The sequence below is a fragment of the Serinus canaria genome, chromosome 2 (assembly GCF_022539315.1).
Source record: "Serinus canaria isolate serCan28SL12 chromosome 2, serCan2020, whole genome shotgun sequence".
In the NCBI taxonomy this organism is placed as follows: Eukaryota; Metazoa; Chordata; class Aves; order Passeriformes; family Fringillidae; genus Serinus; species Serinus canaria.
In genome coordinates this window covers 15,638,202-15,661,050 of record NC_066315.1, presented here as the reverse complement: position 1 = coordinate 15,661,050, position 22,849 = coordinate 15,638,202, and the positions used below count along the sequence as shown (strand labels likewise).

At 45.2% G+C, this 22,849-nt stretch overlaps 1 long non-coding RNA gene across 4 annotated transcripts in view; it reads left to right on the top strand.

Annotated features, from left to right (window-relative positions):
• The window catches only part of LOC108961462 (uncharacterized), a 91,969-nt gene extending 71,100 nt beyond the window's left edge, over positions 1 to 20,869 (top strand). For 2 of the 4 annotated variants that reach the window (XR_003944708.2, XR_007776733.1), the window contains one exon: positions 4,860 to 5,860. This is a non-coding gene — a long non-coding RNA (uncharacterized LOC108961462). Of the gene's footprint in view, positions 1 to 4,859; positions 5,861 to 15,508; positions 15,659 to 16,241; positions 16,383 to 19,742 lie in introns of those variants that run through there. The other 2 variants (XR_007776732.1, XR_007776734.1) reach the window with 2 other exon arrangements.
• Positions 20,870 to 22,849: the final 1,980 nt, after the last annotated feature.

Here is a 22,849-nt window from a genome sequence, read left to right as displayed (position 1 = left end):
GTGAGGCAGAAGATGTGGTGTCTGGGTCTCTCAAGGGAGCTGCTGGGGCAGCTCAGGTGAATAAAATCCCCAAACCAGTTAATATCCCATGGGGTTTAACACAATCCTCTCCTGCTCTAAGCTACTCTGCATCCTTAGCCTGTCCCACTTTCTCCCGGGAGGAAGAGCTACTGTAGTCCTCGGGACTGAGGCCAGCACTCTCAAGTTGTTCCAGCAGAGAGAGAGAGAAAAACGGAGCCACTGCCTAAGCACAATAAAACACAGCACCAAGGGAACAGGAACAGATTTGCTGCAATATAATCCCTTTGGTGGGAACAGCTTGGGATGCTGCCTCCATGGTAGCAGGGGTCTTCACAGCTCCAGGGATGGACTTCTGCTTTTTCTCAGGGAAGCATCTCCGGGTGTGTGTGGCTGGTCCTGAAGGGTGGCCAGCCCCTGTGTGGACAGCAAGGACTTGCCACCACATCCAACAGCCTCCTGGCTCCCTTGCAGCTGGGCAGAAGAGAAATATTTACTGCTCCTTGTCACAAAGGATTCAGGCAGGGGATGACATGGAAAATGTACAGGCCCTCTGTGCTTGTCCCCGACTCCTGTTTGGGCAGGGGACCTGTGGATGGGGGTGAGTGCTGTTTATGGAGTGACTTGCAGCCACAAGGCACTCTGATTTGGAAGGAGCTGCCTTTCCCTTGCAGTCTTGCATGGACAGAAGTTCTGGGCACTTTGCTTACAGAGGAGTCAGAGTCTGGGTAGGGATATGGGGATGTGTGTCCCAGGCCACCAAGCCTTGTCCCATAAGAGAGCTCTGTAGCTGGGGTAGTACTGCCACAGCTGTGACAGCTGCTTCCCTCATCTCACCACACACTAATCACAGAACTACAAAAGCCCAGAAATGGCTAAAATAAAGAGATATTTCTCACCAGTACAACACATTTTTGAGAACAGGAGACAGGCAAATAACAGGCAGATCTTCAGCTCTTTCCCCCTTTACCTTTCCTTCACACATAGGCAAGATTTATTGTTATGGAGGGAGAAATCACAGAGATCTCTCTCTCTGCCACAGAAAGACCATATATGAATTCAGGTCTAAATTCACAGAGTCATCAGAATTACTTTTCAGAGCAGTATCTTGTTACTGGCTAAAATAAACAGGGGAACTGACAGCTCCCAGGAGAGTAGATCATGACAAATTAAATAGTTATCTGTGGGGAGAAAAAAAAAAAAAAAAAGAAGGAAAAAGACTCTTTCTACAAAAATTTGCCTCAGATGGAAATTAAAAGGAGTGAAGTGAGAGAAGGTGGATTACCCTCCCAATTCAGCTATTAATGCCAGGAGAAGAAGGGGAAGAAGTTGTACTGAGCTGTCCATCGATGGCAGCCGTGGGACGGGGGCTGTCCCTGTCCCTGTCCCTGTCCCAGCCAGCCTGCACTTTTGAACCGAGCGATTGGGTCACTTTTGAATAGACCCACGGGAAGATGGGAACAGGATGACTGGACCTTTGATGTTGCCAGGGTGTAATAGCGAGAGGAGACGAGAGAGCCTGCGCTCACAGTAACCCACTGTCTCTCATCAGCAGCAGCACATTAATTTGCCAAGTGAGGATCGTGCGGGAGAAGCAGCGGAGCGGCTTGTCAGGAAAAAAGGAATCGCGAGGGGGCCCGGGGAGAGGAGGGGGCCGGGAGCCGGGGGAAAGGGGGGGTTGAAGGGGGTTTGGAGAAAATTGCTGAAAATTACAGTATTCAGCTTTTGGTGACAGTATATCAAAGCCCAGCTTCTGCCTTTATGATATTTAAATCCTTGCCGCTTCCCCAGAAAAACAGCATCGGCACAATAGAAACATTATGTGCCGGGTGGGGAGAGGGAACGCCACTGAAACGGGACTCGATTCGCGTTGGGATGCTGAGCGGGAATTGGAGGGCCCGATGGCTCCACGGCACGGATGAACAAAGTGTCCGTCTGCAGCGACAATGTCCCGAGGAGGCGCTTTGAACGCATCTCCTGTTACACGGTTCGGAGCACACACACACACCCACACACACACCGAGCCACGCACACACACTCACACGCTCCCCCCTTCCCTCCCGAGGGAAATGTCCCAGCCACTGCACAGGGCAGGAGCGCTGGAGATGCCGCAGCGTGAAGTGACACCTCAGGAAGAGGATTAAAGCTCCCTAAAGCCAGGGATTTATGCCTTCTCCTTGATAGAAAGCCTTGGTCTCCCTCACGGGATTGGCCATTTCTTCACTGGCTGTACCAAGCACAGCTCCAAAATTATTATCTTTCTTAGCCAGTGGCTCCTGGGGGCCAGAAGGGAACAAGAGAGGACACAAATCCCTGGACATCGGTCAGGGAGGGTGGAGGCGGGGTGTGTGTCAGAGATTCCCCCCCTGCCAGAAGGAGGTGAGCTGCAGAAGGACAGCGGGAGTGCAGAGCCCCGGGGAAGGTTTTGTGCCCCCGAAAGGAGCTGGCTGCAGCCCCCAGCAGGTCTCACACACAGCCGGTGTTCGCGGCTGGGCACTGGCGGGCAGCCAGGGGCAGAGTCAGAGCTGCTTGCTGGAATCAGGTCACAGCCGAGTCCCACGGACGGCCGGAGCCTGGTGGCTGCCAGAGGAGAGCCTCGGAGCAGCAGAGCCGAGGGGCCGAGGGGAAGGCAGCTCCTCCTGGCACAGGTTTGACATCAGGCTGGAGCTGCCTGCGCTGCCCACACGTAATTCCACCCTCAGGGATGGAACAAGTTAGCAAATGTTAGCTGGTAAATAAGTTATCCTTAAAGAACCACGCAAAGCTCAGCACAGCTCTGCAAGACCCTGGGAGGAGGCAGCTCTCTCTCCCTTTCTGGATGGCTGGGAGAGGTTGGAGCGCTCTCATGGCTGCCCTCAGGAGAGCTGATACACACTGAGGAGATCTCTGCCAGGAGCAGGGCTCGCTCGGCGCTGAGCCCCCAGCCCAGGACCCAGCCCATGAAGCCATCCATCATCTTTAAGGCACCATTTGCTGAGAAACAACATCAAAGGCTTTTCTGTTCATAAACCTAAACTGGCTCTTTATGAGAAGGACAACAGCATTTGAGCCTTGTGCAGACAGACTTGCTTCACCACCTCCCTCCTGCCCCTGTGCTCCCAGGTTGGTGGCACCTTTCTTTCCCAGGATATGTATGGGGGAGCAGGGGATATTAAGGAATTCGGCTGGAAGCCAAAGGCACTGCCCACTCTGTGTGCAAATCCTGCAGCGGCCTCCTGGAGGAAATGAAAGTTTCTTTCATTAGGAAAGACACTGAGGTTACACCAGAGGTACATTTGGCACCAGGATCAAAGGCCAGGCATGTATTTTAACGCTTCATTGTGTTTTACAGGTACAGCTACAAGTCACAGAGAGAGAGAAAGGTGTGTCTTGTCCCCTCTGAGACTCATGGCAGGTTAACCCCTCCTGTCACTTGAAAGGGGACAAGTACACCCGAGTTGTCCTGACACAAAAGTTGTGAGGAAGCTCAACACCAAAAGTCCTGCTCAAAGAATAACTTTGCAAAGCAGGCACAGCATAAATCCATCAGTCCTTCAGCCAAAGAAATCCAAAGGGGGATAAAATGACAGAGAAGACTTCCAGTGGGAAGGGCAGGGCCAAATCCTGGCTTGAGGAACTGTTAAGAAATACAAAAGTATCCTTTCCCCACTGCATTTCATCATCCCTGTATATTCTAGGGAAGCTGTACTTCTATGAATGTTTACCTTGGAAAAATAATCTTTTTTTTTTCTCTGGATTGTCTGTGAAAACAGCAGAAGGCAGCCAATCTGGCTCCATTTCCAGTCACTTGAAGGGATGGTGAGTCCTCTTCAAGACTACCAAGAAGGTATTTCCAGGAGATGTTTTGACAGCCCAGCTGATGATCCATGGCTGGCACACTGCCCTGTGAGGTTTACAGCCCAGGGAAGCTTCAGCTGAGGGGCCTTACTTGGATTATGTTTAGGAAAAAGCACGTTTCGAGCTCGAGATGCTCATCCAGAAGCAATAAGCTATCTGGAGCATATCTAGAAGTTTTATTGGAGAACGATTTCTGCCTAACAGCACTGCTTATTCTCTTAAAATCAATAAAAACACAACAAGAAGAGCAGATCTGATGTTCATGGGGAAAGGGCAGAGAAGGGGCATTTCTTTTGCAGCAGCCCATTTCCTGTGGTGAGATCTCTTCCCTGCTCTCCTGAAGAACCTGGTGCTCACAGAATGTCCAGGGATCAGGGTGAGCACAGAGCCAGCAAGGATGGATGGACAGAGCCTCTGAACACTCCCCTGACGTCCAGCAGTCCATAGCAAAGCTGCTTCTGACCATGACACATATTTTTTTACTGCCATGGCTACATTTTTGTTCTCTTAATTTGCATTTTGGAACCTATGTAATTTTTAGCACCCAGAAGTCCTTTTGGCAAGGGGTTTCACAGTTTCACTGCACTTCATGGTTTGCATGAGATGCACAAATGATAACATGATAACATAACACTATCACCAGGACAAAGCCAAAGTCTATTTTTACTTTCCTAGAAGGTCCACTAAGGTTAGGATTCAAACACCTAACATCACTTGCATTTAAAATTTGGCTTCCATATGACACAATTTCATTTTTAAAACTGTTATTGAGATTTTATAGATCAAATTTATGGGGAGAGAGCAGAAGGTAGAAGAGGTGTTAAGTTATGCAGCAATGGGGGGCACGTACAAGGGATTTGTGACAGCATTTGCCTTTGCACTTTTCATATGCCCAGAGGCTGGAGTAGTAAGCTCTGGCCTGCATCTTTGAACATCCTGAATGCAGCTAGAAAAGAGATAGAAACCATTTTGCAAGCATTAATTCCTTTATTTTATCTTTACAGAGGGAGAAGAGCTGATCTTCCACACAGCTGCCACGTCCAAGTGCATGTAAAAGCACACTGAGCACATGGGCTGGAATTGTTTTAGAAGCTCCAAGCATTGTTCTGTGGTTTCTTCTTTTTCCAAGCACCTTTGTTTCACTGATTTCTGGCCAGAAACACAACCTGGAGTGCCCAAGGACTGTGGCAAAGCTGGCTGTCATGACATTTCCAACCTACCCAGAAGTGCAGGAAATATCCCAGGAAAGCTTGTTTTTATAGGCTCCCAGAAGGCTTGCACATGTCAGATATGCTTATCCAGACCAAACCCAGCCTTCCTGAAATTCACCCCTCAATAACATTAATGCTTTTTTCCACGTCAGCTTGAGTAGTGTGAGATTTTTTGGCAAGCAGGGAGTAGTAAAGATTTGTTTACTGCTGTTTTGGAATGGATGTTGGTTTGTTTATTACAATTCATGCCAAAGGAATATTTCATAACAAGTAGTATATTTCAGCCTATTTGTTCTTTTCATGATTTTCACTTACTTCAGGTTTTTGTTTCAAAAGCTTGTGTTGTTCAGCAGTATTCAAATACATAAAGCAAAAGGAAGTGAGGAAAAAAACAAGGTGATTTTGTAAGATGCTATCCCTTTCTTGATATTTCAAAGGTAAAAATCTCAGACTGGTTCACAGCAGTTCAAAAACAAGGGGGGGCTGTTGAACTGTCACATTTTCAAGCATCAAAGTTTTACAGAAATGGTGATTTTATCTAAAACCTTTTATTGATTCTATCACTTATCCTTATTTCTTGGCTCATCTACCTTAAGTGAACATTTTCAATCATGTTTCCAGTGCAAATATGCATGGCAAGAAAGCTGAAAGGAGTTTTCCATTACCACTCAGCTCTCATCAGGCTTAAATTTTGCTTCTGTGAGCTTCAACTGTTTAAAACTGCTCCAAAAATACCTTTAAAGGGTTTTCAATGCCTGACATTAATTTCCTTAAATATGTAAATATTAAACAAATATTTTTGTAGGGTTGTCTGTTTTGAGGCAGTAGGAGGTTGAATAAGTATTAAGCCCCCAGGTAAGATTCCTTGTCTAATGCAAAATAAAGCCACATGGGCCCATAAGGCATAATTTTTTAAAATAAGAGAAGTTTGCTATGCATTCCTTTTTACATGAAAATTTCCAAAGTCATCAAAGTTTGTGTCCCTGGTAAAATACCCAGAATTGGAAGATCTGCTGAGAGCTGCAGAACTCATCTCAGAAATGCAGCTCTCTGTGTCCCATTGTCATTATCTGATTTAGAATGCAAGATATATCCTGTATTAGAAGATACTATCTACATTTCCCAGTGTGTTAATAACTTGACCCCCTCCAAAGGTCCTGCTGTGTGTATTGAAGCTGTCTATTAATTCCCTTGTGGACTGCTGGTTTTGGTATTTAAACTCCAGGAAGAATTTAAGAAGGTCAAAGTCCCCTTCTTTGAGGAATGCCATACAAGTAATAAAACAAAGTACATTTGCCCCTCAAAGAGCTAGAAGTCTGGGAGCTGTGTTGACAAGAGATTTTGGACTATTTATACTGCTATTAAAAAGAGGCGGAAGGGCAGGGAGATAGTTACTGTAGTTTAATAAGTATGGGAAGATGGTTAATACATATGGAGTTTCAGCCCCACTGTGACATTTGATTTATGTTAAATATAGTGAGGGGGTCAAGATCTCTTTTCACACCACTGCAATCCTATGGACCCCCTTGGTCTGTGTGTGTTGGCTAGAATTTGGATGATGCTGGATTTCTTGAAGCAAAGAATTTTAGGATATAATAAAAATCAGCAAAGTTCCCACAGAGCGATCTGCTCACAGAGTTTCTCTGTAGGTAGGACTTCAGCACAAAAGCATCACTAAGGCCCAAAGGCCAAACAGAAAAAAAATCTCTAAAAGTTATATTTTACAGCATTGGCTCGATCTTAAATCCCAGCTTCAAGCAGACCTTCCTCTGTCGGCAGAGGACTTCCAAGACAGCAGCATTAGGGCCTCCCCACTGCTGAGAGGAAGAAACCAAAAGCCACACCAAAACATTCAAGGACTAGAATTTACCATATCATAATGCAGACACTCCTTGGTTGGAGACTCACTGGACCCTTCATGCCATTGTCTCAAAAGAGCCATGGAGATACAGCCAAAATTTGGAAGCATGCATCTGTTGCAGTGACTCTGGGCACATCTGAGCCTGCTGCAGTGTTCTGAGCTCCTACAATGCCCGTGCACAACTCACAGACTAGGGCCAAGAGGGTTGCTGATGTAACACATGGTATTACCCCAGGTCTCTGAATAGGTTGCTGGGCTTTCTACCCCTGCTTTCCAAGAAAAACAGTAAGTGCCATAGCACTGTTTGTTGGTGTGTTTGTTGATCCATCTGTCTCTTGAAGCCTGATGGCCAGTTCCTATTAGGTTTTGGCAGTAGAAGACACTTCAAGGCATCATATTCCTGCCAGCTGATTTAAATGCATGGGATACAGAGAGCTTAGAAATACCTCCACAAAATAAAAGCTGCTACATAGCCTCAACCAATTCAGCTCCAGGAAATGCACAAGGAAAGGACACCAAAACTGAGACCAGACTTTGGTTGGGTCAGTGGCTTATGAAGCTACTTCCCATGAAAGAACACCGGAGGCCAGGGAGAGCAGTAGTGAGCAGCCTTATGAAAGCCTGCAAATTATCCTAAAGAGAGCTGTAATGAAGTTTCCCCAATAATCTGGGATGAAAACACCTTCTCAGCCCACTTTTCACAGGGAGATGAAAGTTGAGGCTGCCAATACAAATTTTTCACCATAGCTCCCACTGCAGTGCGTGTTGAGGAGCCGATGGCAGGGCTGTGCTCCCTGGGGCTGCAGGACAATGTCCCCTGCAGCTCAGCAGAGCAGCATCCTCCCTCCTTCCCTCCCTCCCTCCCTCCCTCCCTCCCTCGCTCCCCGTGCCGTGCCTCAGACACGCGGGGCGGGCGCTGTCTCTGGGCGGCACCCTGGCAGCCCAGGTGTGGGCAGATAATGGCTCAGGCTTCCCTTTTACTGCTGCTCTTATTTTATCTGCTCTGAGATACCATCAGTGACAAGGCAAGTGTGGGGAGATTTCTCTGACAGTCCTCTCATGACATCTGATTACAAATGGCCTGGGCTTATCCAACGCCTCCCCTGGCTGATAACTTCAAAGGGACTGGCTCTCCCTTCTCCTGCTTAAGCTGCCCAAATAGCTCCTCTTCCAGGGCTCTGATTTTGGCCAGGCTTTTCATAAAATGCATCAGTGTCACTGTGTTCACAGGGTTGGATCTGAGGAGGAATCTGGGCTTCTGGCCTGACAAGACTGAACTTGGATGGGCAAATCTGCTGAAAATTGAGGTTTTATGAACTTCTCAAATTATTTTTGTGCATTCATGGGGTTCAAAAACTCGATTGAGGTCATGAACCTTTCCTCTCCTTTTCCTGTCATTTGAAACTAGTTTTTATTTCCAAGAGTGATTAGTTCTATTAAAAGAGTATTTTCCGAACTGAATGGGAGTTCTGTGCTACTGCATGTCCAGACAGGAGATGTGATGAATCACGAGATGGAAGAAAACTTTGGAACGAAAAGCCCATCACCATGATTAGAAAATGTGGATGAAATCCTGGCCCAGTGAAGTTAGCAGCAAAATATTATTGCCCTCTGTAAGACCAGGTTTTCATCAGCTACTTTTTTGTTTCATTGGAGTTTTTCTTCTCTCCTCCTCCTCTTGGGATTTCTGTTTTCCTTCAGCCCACTCAAAGGCTTTTTTTCCTCCTTATTTTTGAATAGCTTTCATATTTCTTTTATCCACAATTGTTTCTTAGACTGCTTCCCTTTGATAGCACTCATTCTCAGTCTGCTTTGAGTTCGACTAAGATGTTTCAGGAGCCTTAGACAAAACAAATTTGCCTCTGGAAACTTCATTCTTTACACAATTTTCTGTGGCTTTCGCCACCATGCCAGCAAAAACTAGATGCCTTACATGTATTTTGAAAGGAGCTTGGTTTGCAGGGTGAGCTTCCCACTGCCAGAAAGGGTAACTACAAAGCACAATGCCCATGGATGGCAGGAGGCAGTGTCAGGGATATTTTTTTCCCATCAGGCTGGCTTTGCATGGCAGTGAGAAGTGATGATCACTGAAACCACCCAGAGCCAGAATGGTCCCAAAGGCTGGCACGACTGGAACAGTCCCCAACACCTAAAATTCTGTCAGTGTCAGAACTGTGACACTCATGTAAACCAAGCATGGGATTTCTGCCTCTTCCCCATGATTCAGGAGCTGAATCTCTTATTTTCTGCCTGTTTATCTCTCAGTGGAACTGAGACCCCCTGGTGACTGTGCACAGCTGCACTACCAAGGCACACGAAGGCACAACCCATGTCCTTGATAGTTTAACAACTTAGTTTAGCTGTTTATGTCTTAGTTTAACAGCTGAAAATTAACTTTGCCGTGCTACCAGTTACTTTTCCTACTGCCCACAGAGTGCATTTATTGTTTGAGGCCTCAGTTACACTTTTTGAGATGAAGACCAGCCTTCAAAAGAGTTCACTGTAAAAAAAAAATTGTAAAAAGAGTAATTTTGCACATCAGCTTTTCTTCCAAAAATTATTTCATGCTAATGGCTGCTGCCCATAATTCCTTGTGAGCATTCAAACTTTGGAAAGACAATGTTTTTTAGCTGATAGCCTGAGAAGTTCCTGGGGTGATAGTCAAAGAGCCTGAAATCCTCTGTGCATCACGGATTAAGAAAACAATTCCAGCACTTCTCCAAATCCAAAGGACACCTCTAACTGTGTTCACCCCTTCATGTCCCCCTGAAGGTGGGGGTGCCCTCCAGGTCCTGCCTGCTGGCTTCTGAAGTAGAGAGGGATGTTCTGAGGAGCACAGCCCCACCAAGCAGGCTTGTCAGGTGATGGATGTGGTGTGCTCCAAGCTCCTCTCTGCTTGGGCTGTTTCAAGTACCCAGGTTATCAGGGCTCTGCCATTATAAATGTAAACTGCAAATGGAACATCAAACAACAGCCCTGTCCTGCACAGCGTCACTGCCACGGCTGGGACAAGGAGGAGCTGCCTGATCATTTCCAGCTCTCAGACTGCTGGGGAAGGGCTGGGGAGTGACCAGGATAAAGAGCAGCATTCACAACAGCCTCAAACCCCTTCTGCAGGAGGGCTAAGGTCATGCTTTACTCCTACTCCCAGCTTTGTTACATTAAGTATAATTCTCTTTACTTTATGAAAACAGGTTAAAAAGAAGAACTGGAGATATTTGGATTAATGTACAAGAACAGGGGGATTAAGAGGCCCTGTCAATTAAGGTGATCCCTTTAAGGCTCTGCCCTTTCACCCCTGGAGCTTGGCTTTAATTCCTACTCAGGCTGATGTGACTAAACCCCTTCTAATCTGACAGCTGATAGAGGTCAGAAGTTAAATGTGTCCAGGCAGCAAAAGACACCATTCTGATGGTCTCTGTCCTCAGGAGTAACTCTGACACGGCAGTCCCAGGCACCCCTCACAGCAATGAGAGTGGCTCTGTGACTTTTTTTGGCACCTTGCCGTGCTGCCTCTCCAAGTTTGGATTCTTGCAAATATTATCCTCTTGGTTTTGCACCCCCTGCCCTTCTTAATGCTCCCCCTGAAGATGCTGCAGGGCAAGTAGCATCCTCACCACGGGGTTTACCCTGGCCCCCAGAGTGATGTTTTGGTATTTTGCACATATGGCTGTGTGTTGTGGCAGGCACCATTTGTAAGCAGTGACCCTGGTCCAACTGCAGCACTTGCTGTGGATGGAAAGGAACCAGGCTGTGCCAGGCAAGCAGGCTTGGGCACCATCCCAGCCTGCCCTGGGTGCAGAGGTGCAGCTGCCATGGGTCCTGCTACAGAGAAGATGAGCAGATTGCTTCAGAGATTGTCCACCCACCTCGTTTAGACACCTCTGATGGAAGGGGCTGTGTGTGAGTGTCTGTCTCACATGCTGGTGGTGAATGGGGCTGACACGGGGTTGTCTCACTCCCCTCCCCCAGCTGTTGACTAGCCCTGAGGCCAGTGAGATGGATCTGCTTCTTGTTACAGAGGCTTGCAAAACCTAAACCAAACCAGAGCCTGTTGTTATCTAGAAGTGAATGTCATGTCCTAAGGAGGATGCTGAAGATGGTTTATGAGCTGTGAGATCTTCCAGCTTGCACAGTAAACCACCATCAAAATCCATGCCTCAGCAGTACTGAGAGTAGTGATAGCCAGGGCTGAGTGCTGACCAGACTAACTTGAATGAATGTCTTATTTCTCAGCTGCATGAACAAAGGAATTGTGACTCTCTGAGGCTGTGTTTTACCCTGCAAGCAATCCCTCTGGGCTAGGCTTGGGACCTTTCTGAGATCTGTTTTCTCTCTAACATCTTGCACTTGTTCTGGTTCAGAAGAGGACTTTGAAACACAGCAAGGCTGAGCAAGCAGTTCTTTCAGGCCAAGCATCACTGATTAAATTCACAATGCTTATGCTGAAAAAGCAGAAGAGCCTTGTTCCATCTCAGGTAGTTAAAAAATATTTCTGGGTCAGAGCCATGCTATCTTTCTGCTTCTCCTGTGGCTGGGCATAGCAGCAGCAGGGATGGGGAGAGCAGGGAGCTATAGCAGCAAGAGCAGGAAGCAGCAGAAGCCCAGGCCCCACATCCCTTAGAAGTCCTCTTCTACTGGCCTGTTCCCACTTTTCTGCTTGTGACTGTTCTTCCCTTTTTTCCTCCTCTTTTCTGCTTCCTGGGTTCTCACAGCCTTTGCAGTTAACAGCCAGACATTTGTCCCTTCCCTTCAGAGCCATGGAACTGTGTGCCTTCAACAAGCCCACCACACAGGCTCCTTTTGCTGCAGCTGCAAGGGCCAAAGTCCTGCTTTCAGCCCTGTCTGGCAGGATTAATTTCAGCAATGCATCAAGTTGCTTTTCCTGAGCACCATCCACAGAAGCTGGATGACCCTGCATGCCCCGCCTGGCTCAGGGGAAGTGCAGGGTTTGCCTTTCCCCACCTTGTACCATAAATGCTGCAGCCCCAGAGAGGACTCCTTGGGAAGTCCTGGGGTACAAAACTCTGTGCATGTAGGAGTGTCTGACCACAAAAAGAAAGCTTGGATCAGTGCTTCAATATTTAAAGAACAAGGAACACAGGAAGACAGATGCCATTTCTCAGCCACCCAGATGGGGAGAGTGAAGTCACTGTAGTCAGGGTGGGTTTGCCTTACTCTACCTCCATGCTCAGAGCTCTTCTCAGCACATGGTCTAGATTAAGCCCCATTCTCTTTTAAGCCATTAAATCATCATGAGCTCTCCAGTCTCCCAGTGGGCTCATCTTGGAAAATCTTGCAATAGCTCCAATTTCTGCCAAATCATTCAGATCTTAGCTTTCAACTTGTCTTTCACCCCAGGGCTTTGGCTTCCCCATTGGTAGAAGGATAAAGGTCTTGCACAAAGGCCTCGGGAGAGATATGCGTGGGCTCGCTGCTGCTGATCTGAAGCAAAGACAGAGTTTGTGTGGGGGTGTGCTTATGTAAAACTCGGAGCTCCACTTCACCTCAGGGCCACCCACAGACTCCAAGATTAATTATTTGCTCGCACATTTTCCCCACAATAAGATTCATTTGTGGGGAGGGGAACACTGAGTTTGGGGACAGTGAACTTTGCTGTTGGGACAGATATTTAGTTGGTACTCAGACCTAGTCTAAACCCACTTTTGAATGGTTTCACAGAGGTGAGCTGATGATCTGGACATGACCTGATCTCTCAGCTCATCTGTGCTGTACAGAGAAAGTGGTTTTCTCCGAAGTGTGATATGGATTCCTGACCCTGCCATCAGTTTTACATTCTTAGATTAAGGAAGTCTTGATCAATTTTAGTCCTCCAGCAGGCCAAGTACCAGGATTGCCCGTGTGGCTGTGACCAGCTCACTGAGGTACACGGGAGGAGTGCAGTGTCTGCCAGCCACCTTGGCAAGCAGCCCATGGGAGCCAATTAGCACTGGGCTTGGTTTGTGTGTGCTCACACACAGGGTGACAATTTTGTCACAGTAGAGGAGCTCAGGGAGCTAAGACATGCAAGTGGAAGACTTAAAGCTCATGCACAGCCATGCCTGCCTTGTCCAGGGGAAGCACTGGGATCACACCGTGGCTGGGACCTCTAGGCCCAGGTAGCTGTGCCAGGGGTACTCCCTGTTATGCCTTTTCTCATGGTGATCCGTCAGCTTTATGTATTCCCTGCAAGGCTTATTTTAGTGTCACAAAAGTGTTCTTAAAGTCATTAGCAGATGTACCATATTTTTCAAACAGATCCCTTAAGACTAACTTAATTGTCCAGCAAGCTGTGGGTACAGCCTTTCAAGTACCCATTAAACAAATAGCTGCTGATCCAGACAGGAGCGAGTCAGAAATTAATAAAACCTTCCCTAGACTAAATGGTGAAATGCTGCATAGTGTGTCTGTCATCTAATAAATACACCTGCTGAGTGAAGGGGTGAGCAAAGAGGAGAAGGGAAATGTTTCCTGAAACATCCCTGGGGCTGGCTGCCCGCTGCTGTTTGAGCAGCACATGCAGCTGTGAGAGCTGAGTTTGTGGGGAAGGGAAGGGGAGGGGAGGGGGGAGGGGAGGGGAGGGGAGGGGAGGGGAGGGAAGGGGAAGGGAAGGGAAGGGAAGGGAAGGGAAGGGAAGGGAAGGGAAGGGAAGGGAAGGGAAGGGAAGGGAAGGGAAGGGAAGGGAAGGGAAGGGAAGGGAAGGGAAGGGAAGGGAGGGAAGGGAAGGGAAGGGAAGGGAAGGGAAGGGAAGGGAAGGGAAGGGAAGGGAAGGGAAGGGAAGGGAAGGGAAGGGAAGGGAAGGGAAGGGAAGGGAAGGGAAGGGAAGGGAAGGGAAGGGAAGGGAAGGGAAGGGAAGGGAAGGGAAGGGAAGGGAAGGGAAGGGAAGGGAAGGGAAGGGAAGGGAAGGGAAGGGAAGGGGGTGTGGGAGAGAGGCTTTTGCCACTCCAGCACACCCTGTGCTAGCCTAGGTCCTGCTCCAAGAGCCCAGTCTCTTAAACTCACCCAAACAGTCTGAGCACAGACTGCCCCTGTGACTTTGCAGCCCCAGTTCCTTGGAGGCTGGCCAGGGATTAAGTCAGTAAATAAAAACATTTCATTTTTTTAAGTTTTGGCAAAGAAGATGAAAACAAAGGCCCAGCATTTTGCAGGCAAGGACGAGATTAATTTTTTTAAACCTCTGCTGTCACCTTACCTTCACTGTGTCTGTAGAGAGGAAGCCAGTGGATGAGGAGCTCTGCCACCCCAGTTTCATGGGGTTGAATGCCTCCACAGCAAAGAGCATTCTCACAAACTACAGAGCAGCATTGCAGCCTGATGCCATAAAAGAGATAAGAATGCATAGACCATGTTGTGAAAAGAAGGGAAAATACTTGAATACTTTGAATCCCTGATGTTGATTAGGACACATTGTCAGGGTCTGTGAAAAGTTCAATATTGAGGTGCCTCTTTAGAGAAACTTGCCATCACATACATGTCTCATCTGGTCCTTTGTCCTCATGCTTCTTCCCAGCCCTTCTGCCATTGCAATGTCCCTAAATCTGAGTCCCTCACACAGCACATGCTAAGGAGAGTGTCCAGACCAGGCTGTTTGTGCAATACTGCATAAAGAAGATTAAATTGTATCCCTTACACATGCACATGTTCCTGTAAAAGAATATTCCTAAAGTGCTTTGAGATCCATGGATGAAAAGATCTGTTAATAATAATAATTTATTACTGCAAAGTTATTGCTAAAGGTCTCTCAGCTTTTCCTTTGTGATTACATACATAGGAGCTTCCTGCAATGTTACAGAACATCTCCCCAGGCTGAAATTTGGCAAACTGTGTCCCAATTCTGAGCCATTTAATTTTTTTATTAGTTTTCTGAAAGCTTGTGTTAACCAGTTTTAACCTGAAAAGTGAAGAAACAGAACCAAAACAATAATACCTGGACTGTAAATCTGCACCCTGGTGATTTACAATGAAATGACTGTCTGAATTAGACCAACTATTGTTCTAGCTACACTCCACATCACCACTGAATGGGACAGAAAAAAAAAATAAAAGGCTAGAAGTGATATTTTCTTTTTTATGAGGGCATGGAAAATCATGGTAGCTTAGCACCCCTTCTCAACTACAACTTTTCCCCTGGAGCAAGTATGAATCATGTGGACAGGAGCACAAATAAATCTTCCTGCAGACAAACTTGTGTCTGCAAGGTTTTCATTTAGTTTGCCTTTGCCAACCAGTCAGAGTGTGAGAATACAGTAGCTGTTCAGTGAGGTGAGGAATGATCACTTTTTTAACTACAAGAAATTAATTTGTAAAAAATGGTTTTGAAGAAAGAAATAGGGCTTTCTCTTTCTGGCAATACAACATGCTCTGCACAGGCAGTGTGATGGAGATGTTTCCTGTGTGCTGCTCTTCAGTGCTCCCTGCGTCCTGGGCCACCAGTGCACTCAGAGCATTACTCACATGTTCTTTTCCTGAGCAACTTGGCTTGGATGAGCAGTCTCTGCAAGGATGAGGACCAGGACTCTCAAATGCCTGCAACCTGTCAGTGACCACAGCAGTTCATTGTTGCACTTTGCCTGTCCTGCAGGGAAGCACATCAGATTGATCCAGCCACTCAGCCACCTTCCAGCAACCCTGGCCTGACTTTGGAGCAGCACTAGGTAGGACATGGAAGATACTACTCCAAGCCCTGAGGCAACTAGAAGCAATTAAGTAGGATTAAAGAGGGACAAAACAGGAATGGGAGGATTGTTTCTGTTGCTTTTATCAGCACTGGAGTGGAATCTGATTGTAATTGTGTCCTGTTTACTGTCCTGATCAGAACAGAGATAAATGTCCAGATAAAATAAAGACACTTTTAATAAACTGCTTCTGATTAGAAATAGCAGGGTGGGGATGGAGGAGCAGGCTCTGAGTGCAGCACTGTGTGTAACTTGCTGAGGAGTGCCTGGACTTGCTCTGCAGAGTGTCTGACCTTCGCTCATGGCAGTGCCCTCATCCTCAGCCATGCAGGTACAGAGCAGCTGAGAATGGGTCCTCTGTGCCACCTCAACAGCTCACACAGATTAGTAAAGACCATGATCAGCCCTCCCTAAACTGCTCCTTCCATTGGTTTTCCACACTTGGTGTGCCCCTGCTCATGGCAGGAGGGTTAGAACAAGGTGATCTTCAAGGTTTCTTCCAACCCAGACCATTCTGTGATTCTGTGATCCTATGATTCCATGACTTTGCAAAACCATCCCAAGATCTTAATTAATTTCTGGGAACACTCACCAGGATCATATGACTGGTCTCTTTCTGAAATTACATTTTCTCTGCAGTACATTTAAACAACTGGACCTTGGTGGAGGAGAAAAATCAGGAGACTTTCATGAGAGAGTTTTCAAAAAACAACATAAAAATGGCATCTCCTTGTTAACCAAGAGAAGCAGAAGGAGCATCTGTCAGACTGTGAGGTACAGGTAAGGAAATAACCCTCAGAGGTATTTTCTTCAATATGAAGAAAATCCAGGATAAGGACAATAAATATGAAATACAGTAACAAATGCATAACATTACTGAAGCCTCAGTGCAGAATTTTAATAAAGCAAACCATTCTGCATTCATGTTCAAAAATAAGTCAGTTACTGTAACGGACTATGACACTACCTTATGGGATGTTTGCCCAGGTTTCATATCTGAAAGAGGAAAATTATTTAAACCAAGTGTAGGGTTCAAAATGCTGCAAAATTCTTGACACCATTCTGGAAAGCCAGAGGTGAAAATTACACCGAACCAGAAAGTGGTTGCCACTTCAGCAACCATCATGCAGAATGACATCAGTACAGAGATGAGGAGAAGTCTAATTTCATTGCATTGTATTGTAGGACACAATATTTTTCCATACTGAGCATTCACAATATTCTTACAAGATAAGCTGCTCTGGGACTGTGATAATGGAGGAGTGAGATGGATGACCTCATTATTTCTGTTTAAAATCAATAATTATTTAAGTTGTTGGTATGCTTGGAATCATCCAATAAAAAATGGAGTAAATACATCAACAACAGCAAAGCTAATGACTGCAGGAATCACCAAAAGCAGAGAAGCCAAATGAGAGGGAAAACTGAAAATTCAGTATTTGGGAAAAGTAACCAAGAAGGTGACTTGGTCAACATCAAGGCTCTGGGCTGCCAAAGTCTGCTGAAACCAGGAGTCTGCAATTGCTCTGCCAATAAACTGCAGCCTCAGCAGTGATGGTGCCAGAAGAAAAACCTCTGGCACAATGGCTACAGCATTTCTGTAAAGGATGAAATAACCCAAACAACCTGAGACTGGTTCTAGCTATAAAATGACAATTAAATTTAAGGAAAATACACTCATTCTATTAGAATTCTACACTCATCTAGGGAGCTGGAATCTACAGTGGAGTACTCTGATTTCTATCAGAATATGGACCAAAAATCTTGGTCTTTCAGCTGAAGGAAGGGTGCTTTTGAAGGCATTGAATTTACCCTGAAGCTGCTAAAATGGCAATAAAGTTCAACAGTAAAAAGAAACTGAGTAAGTACAGAGCTTGATTAGGGACATCACCTTGAAACTTCAAATATATTTTCTCCTTTTTCCTGAATCCTCCCTGAGAATGAAGAAAAATCAGGCAAAAACAGCTGAAAAAAAGGGTGATGCACATTCTGTTTTACATATATATCCAGACTGCATTCTTCAGTAAAAAGGAAAGATTTCTTCTAATCAAACCAAGTATGTCATTGGAAATGCCTCAGTCATAAATTGAAAATAATAATCTTTTATACATGTGTCAAATCAAAGCTGCTCACATTTTGCTATGAAGCATCTGAAGATGATCTGGAACTTCTAAAGACTCATGAAATCTCACAAAAAAAAGAAGAGTGATCTGGACTTAGAAGCACTCCAGAAAAGATTAAACTAAGTCTTGGTTCATTTAGCAGATGAGCCACATTTCAGTTAGAAACAAAACATATTAAACAACTGAGACTGTCCTAATGTTATGCTTCAGCTGTATTAACTGGCAGAAATTGTACTTCCATTTCCAGTAAGCTATGTGAGTGCTGAAAGAATATTTTCAGGACTCAGATTTATCCCTTCACCACAGAGGTTCAATATTACAGAGCAAATATCAGAAAATGTTACTTCAGTTTTCTCAAATAAATTTCAGGAGAAGCATATTTGTTTGACATTTGAGCATTAGCATACATTCTGCAAAATTACCACACACAAATGAATGATCAAAAAGAGAGTAAAATATCAAGTTCTTATTTATACTTCTATTAGGATTAAATCCAACCCGTAAGTACAAATTAATCCTAAGTTTTTATTTTATTTTCCTACCAAAGCAAGAAAATAAAACCAAAGGAAAGGCAGAATGAAATAAAACCTTGAAGATTTCTGGATATATGTCCTCCCCAGGCTTCCCAAATCCTACAGTCCTGCACAGGGAGACCACAGACCTTTGCTGCAGCTGTGATCAGGATTCCCCACACTGGGAGGTTCCTGCAGACCAGCAGGGCTGAAGTTCATCTTTGCAGGGATGAACCTGCTCACAAGCCAGGCAGAGCAGCTAGAAAGGCCCTCTCTCCTACTCCATCTGGAAAAATAAGCTCTGCAGTTCATCTCAGTAATTCTTTTAGTACTCAACACAATTACATTGCACTAGAAAGCATCCAGAGAAGGAATGATAAACTAATAAGGATATTCTTTAGCTGGGAACCACTTCACAGTAATTAATTCCTGGTCTGTGTTTGACCAGTGTTGCTTTGTGCATAGACTGAAAGTTAAAAGAGCATTTGCATCAAAGCACACAGGTCCCTTAGCATGCAGACCCCACTAAGCTCATTTCCTATCCAAGTGCAGTGCTCAGTTTAAAGTTAATTCCTCCCCTACAGAGGTTATGGGCTACAGCAATATTCCCTCCTTTAACAAGGGGGAATACTGCTGTGCTGGGAATATTTCCATGACCAAATTAAACTCTGGAAGTACTTACTCCCAGCCCAGAGCCCAGTTCTGCACCTTTCCTTACCCCTCTTTATGGCCTGACCTCACCACAGCAGAGTGGAGTCCATGGCTGAGAACAAAGCAGTGCTGCCCTCAGAGGTGCCTAAAAAAATCTGCGTTTTTGAGCAGCCTGCTCAGGTACTACTGAAACTGTAGTTGGACCTCACTCTTTGTAGCCTACCTAAGTAGACTAAAATGATGTATGTTAAGGGATGTATGTTTTACTTCAGAGTATCTATTCTTTCATTCTTTTTTTTTTTTTTTTTTTTTTATTATTAAACCATGTGTCATTCCAAGCCCTCAGAAAAGTCTTTTAGAGTAACATTTAAAAAATTAAATTAAAGGGAGAAGACAGAATACCTCAGACATTTTTCTTTGGAATGAATAACTTTGACTATCCCTTTATGCTCATGATAAAATATTAAAAACTGATGATAAAAGAAAGTAAGATTCTCTTAGCTAAAAGAAAGAATGCCAGTATATTTAGGAGAAGCAAGGGGTTCTATAAACAGATTAAATGATGTGCACTTTGTTTGAGAGCTTTCAACACAGTACACAAATTAAATATTTCCAGAAATTCTGTTGGGCTTACGTAACAGAGAGGTATTGTGGGCTCTTAAAATGACCTTTCAAATTTGGAAAAACAAAAAGGTCTGTATACATAATGGAAAATGTGCCTTGATAAACATAAGGTACTTTGTTGACTGTGGTTGAAAACTGACTATTGAAGGAATCTCACAGAGACACAAAATGAGGCCTTGTTTTACTTTTTTTTCTTTTTCTTTTTTTCTTTTTTTTACTTCTCTTGCAAGGTCATGGGTTTACAGACATCTGATGTGGAAAATGGAAACTTGTACCTCATCACGCGGGCAGTGGATGCAGCGCAGCTCCCTGGCACACTCGCCCATGGATGCATCTGCAGAGCAGTGAGCATTCTCTGCCAAAGGCTTCATTCACAGCATTACAGGGTGTTGGACCCACCTCATGGAGACTGCAGAAAAGTCCACCTTCAGTTCTTACAGCTCTTGGGCAGCCCAGTCCATCAGCCTACCTTGTCCAAACCCTGGCATTCATCCCAGACAGGCTAAAGAAATGCTTGGATTTTTCAGTGTCCCAGCTTCTCTTGGTAGAGGCAGAGACAGATTTCTGTATGCACAAAATCTCCACTTCAGGGGACAGGTCTGGCCCTTCACCACTTGAAAGCAGAATAACTCAAGAGTCACAGAGATAGAGAAGGACACCTTGTGTGACACCCCCAGTGCTGATCCACCCCCACACTTTGAGACCCTTTTCATTTAGTCCTTGGCCTGGAAAGTAAATGTTTCTCTTTCTTCATCAAGTTCAGGGATGCTTCCTAGTGGTTTCATGCTCAGCCTTATGTTTTGTAAAACTCACTGCATTTTAATTCATGTTTCTTTCCTTGTCTACAGCAGCCTTTCCCCTCCTCCTCTATGGCCCCAGTGTGCTGATGCCACTTTGACAAAAGAAGTGTAAGCACATCTCCATCACCTTGTTCTGCTGTAACCTTATAATCCTGGCTCTGACTCACTGTCACACTCAAGTGTCTTCTCCCAAAGCACAGGAAGAAACCCTCTTGGTCCCCAGTGCCTTGTGATGCAGGGCTTTGCATAAGGAAGCACAATGAGTGCTTTATGAGTAGCTTGCCTCGCTGTGTCTCCATGTCACTGTCTTTGAATTATCACTTTCATAAAACATATTGATGTCTGCCCACGAAAAAGATCGTAGGTAAGGGAGGAAGAACCACTGTCAACTTTCCTGCAGTTCTGGGAGGAGCAAGGAGCTATCTGAAGTGAGTTTATGTTCCAAGGTGGGGGCTGGTTTCCCTCTGGGACAGTAAAAATGCATATTCAACAAGATCAACTGTCTAACTCATGGTTTTATTATTAAATTACAGACCCTGAAGAACTCAAAATAAAAACTGATTAGATCAAAAACTACTTGCTTTGCACATCACCATGGCAATTCCGCTTTCTCCATCTAGTTATTTATGACGATGATGGCCTCTGCAATAAGCCTTGAAATAGATACAAAGATACAGCCGAGTCAAAATAAATTACAGAAAATGAGTGTCTTAACTGGCAGCAAGTCCATCATCCTCTGCCCCAGAATACCATCTAGGCTCCAAGAAGATAAAAGGTATGGCCTTGAGAACCAGCACATAAGCAGAATTCAAATGCATTCATAAATGCAATCTGCAAAATCCCCAGCCACTTGCAGTGTGGATACATAAGGATATTTTTGCTTTAAAGTTCTCCAGATACCCAGAGTCTATCCTAAACCATCGATATTGGCAGCCAAAAGGTCCCCAGGATCTGATCCCAGAGGTGTTGCAAAGCAATGTTACTCTAGGTAGTCTCTGCTCCATAAACAGCTCTTACCTGTACAGTTTGTACATGAACACCTTTGTTCGCAGAATTGCCCCTGGGTGACCACACCAGAGCTCCAGTCCACATTGAGTGGCAAGGTTTCTTGACCCAGCTCTCTCCTCTCCCTGATTCTCAGCCCCTGGCCAAGAGCAGCAGCCATCCAAACATGGATGCTGACCTGCCTGACAAAATACAAGCATCCTGGAAGGCAGCCTCCTCCTCTTTCAGCTCAGTGGGGAGCAGGACTGCTATCCTTGTTTCAGATGAACTCCAGTGGTAAATATCTCTCTACCTCTCCCTTTTTTCAATGACTTTTAATGTTGGCATCTCAGCTTTACCCAGGGATGTAGGTGCTAGGAAAGATCCACCCAAACAGACATCCCTGTGTGTGCAAAAAGAAAGCAGGTAGAACAAAGCCTTGAATTTTAGAACAAGCAATGTTATTTGGCACTGTAAACATGACAGCTGCTAGATCCCATCCAGAATTTATATGGCAGGTTCTATGCCCTGAAACACATCTTCCCCATGCTGTGCTCCATCACATTCCCAGAGCTTTCCCCCAAGCCCAGGTTTCTGTGTGTTTGTACAGATGTACCCAGTTCCGGGCAGGGCTGCTCTTGGGACACATGCCCACGTAGGCAGGCAAACAAGCATCTTCACCATCAAAGAAAAGCATTCACAGTTTGCCTGCCTTTATTTCACTGTTTATAAATACCCAGTTAGGAATTAGGGGAAGACCACTGTGTGCTTAAGTAGCCAGTCTGCTAGCACAAAAGATGAATAGTGAATAGCTGAAGCGAATGATTCCCAGAAAACTCATTTTGCCTGTGTAATTCAGCAAATGCTTACAAATAAGGAACAAAAAGTAAGGACATGACTAGAGGGCAGATTAAACTAGTCAGGGTTTTTTTCCCACATTTAAATATTTATAATGCATTATATATATAAAAAATACATATGCATATTGGGGGGAATTTACACATCTCACACTCTTGTGCAAGCATGCACAAGCCAGAGCACTGACAGCAGTGTATCATCTATCAGATGGTCATGAGCAAGGCTGATGGAAGTGCAGGAAATGACTGTCCATGGCTGCTAGAGTGCAACACCCCTGTGTCAACATTTTACTTTCTTGTTCATCTTTCCCATGTGCTACAAGCAAGTTATGAGCATGATCAGTGCTCAGGTTGGAAACTTGGTGGGTATGCATCAGCAAGGCACATGGTGTGAAAATGGGCAAACCCTGACAAACTTCTTCACAGTGTTCCTTGTGGTACTGATGATGCCAGAATGGTATCAGGTGAGAGCTGAGACAGAGTCATTTTATGACCACTGCCACTGAAATTTCCTGGGCAGAGACTGTCAGAGATGTTATCTATAAGGAATTCTGCCTCTCATCTTACAGGAGGATATTCTCCTCCTGACGCTGTGATTTATCAGCCCTCAAAGGTAATCTGGCAGGCATGGTCACCTGCATAACATGACAACAACATATGACAATTGTCATAACAATTTCTTCAGCGGTACCTTAC